This window comes from Amphimedon queenslandica, unplaced genomic scaffold (assembly GCF_000090795.2).
Source record: "Amphimedon queenslandica unplaced genomic scaffold, v1.1 AMPQUscaffold_11997, whole genome shotgun sequence".
In the NCBI taxonomy this organism is placed as follows: Eukaryota; Metazoa; Porifera; class Demospongiae; order Haplosclerida; family Niphatidae; genus Amphimedon; species Amphimedon queenslandica.
The window spans coordinates 12,237-14,003 of record NW_003547764.1 but is presented as its reverse complement, the minus strand read 5'-3'; the positions used below and the strand labels follow the sequence as shown (position 1 = coordinate 14,003).

Here is a 1,767-nt window from a genome sequence, read left to right as displayed (position 1 = left end):
GCCACAAATTTGCCAATCACCATAATTTAGCAATTTGTCAAATTTAGCTCCCTCCAAAATTTTTTTTTATACAGTACCTACTGCTGCCTTAAGTGCCTTTGCTGCTATAACACTACAATGGCTATAGCTTGAACTGCAGCACTCAGCACTGTTTAGTATTAATTGAAAAAATTAGTTTAATTTTAATTATTCATTCCAAAACAGTACAGCCATAGCCATGATAGACGGTAGTGGTTCTAAAATCACATGGGCATAAAGATACAAAATTTTGCTTTTTAAATTTTTACATCGGAGCAAAAAAGAAAATTTACAAAAATATATTTTACCATGAAAATAAGCTGTTTTATGATGCAATGTACATGTACATACTGTGTCATTTCATAATGTTACATGTATTATCATCATTAATGATATGATTTGTTTGTCAGTAGTCAGTGCACATACATATACATGTACAGTATAATATTTGTCACTATTCCTACATGTATGTGTACTTATAAGTGTCTAAAATGCAATGTTTCATATGCAGCATCTGTTATGAGTCCATGCACTTTGCATGTATCTGTTCACGCTGTGTTTTATTATTGTTTATTTGATTTACTGTAGAATAAGAAATTGTATGAAGCTGCTGGAGAAGGGAACATTAATAGTGTTCAGTCATTATTATCACAAGGAGCTAATGTAACTTATCAGGATCAGGATCATTGGGTAAGTCAATATACACTCAAGTACATGAGTAGTGAACATATTATTTTATGTTGATCAATAATTTGCTGTTTGCATGTGCAGTACATGTATGCATGCATGTACTTGTGTCTTGTGGAGTTGTGGATACTATAAATGAGTTCATTGGCCTCACCAGTGATTAGCATGGGTGTGGACTACTGTATAGCTCCAAATTTTTGTCAGTCACAAGTTTTGTCAAATTTTAGTTTCTTGTTAACACAATCAGCACTAATATCAGATAATTTTGGTCAACAGTCCTGAATCAGGCATGATAACTCTTGGGCTTGTACTGTCAGTTTGCAGCCACACCCAAACGCCTTTAAATTTTCAAACAAAGCTAGTCAAACCTGAAGGAAATCAAATAACTTGTACATGTATATTATTTAACTTTACAGTGAATCAAACGGTATGCAGGAAAGATTTGAAATTATTAATTTATGTGTATTTTTTGCTCCAGTGAGGCCAATGTACCGCTTTGTCTCATTAATGCAATGTGTTTACTAGTTTATTGTTCCTCTCTGTCTGCTTTGTTATAATCTACCACTGATAGTGGGTTCCTGCTATGTATGTACATGTACATGTTATGTAGTAGTTATTGCCATACTACTCATGATTTTTACTCTAATTAATGCTGTTAATAATGTTACATGTATGTGACTTAATTATATTATTATATTGTTAGAATGAAGACACTCCTCTTCATATTGCAGCATTAAGAGGACATAATGAAGTTGTATCAGTTTTATTGTCTAATGGTGCTGATCCAAACATTAAAGATAGGGTAAGTTATGCTGACAGTTTATAGTAATACAAAGAACAGAATGGGAATGGTGTTAAATGTCGTATTAGATTTTTTAATTTAGTGAAATAAAACAGGCATTCGTTAAAATTATTTCTCCATAATGTAATTTCATTGCTACGCCCATGGAGACAGCATTTTCAGTATTTTGTCAATCAGGCTGGTTTTTAAGTACATATACTCACCATGACTGCAAGGGCAAGTGTGCTACTGTTACTGTATATAAATGCATGTATAGGTAC

At 32.7% G+C, this 1,767-nt stretch overlaps 1 long non-coding RNA gene across 1 annotated transcript; it reads left to right on the top strand.

Moving 5' to 3' along the window:
- Positions 1-598: 598 nt before the first annotated feature.
- LOC109588585 (uncharacterized) lies at positions 599-1,501 on the top strand. The gene is made up of 2 exons (XR_002188253.1): positions 599-708; positions 1,409-1,501. It is a non-coding gene; the product is annotated as an uncharacterized LOC109588585 (long non-coding RNA).
- The last annotated feature ends 266 nt before the right edge of the window (positions 1,502-1,767 follow it).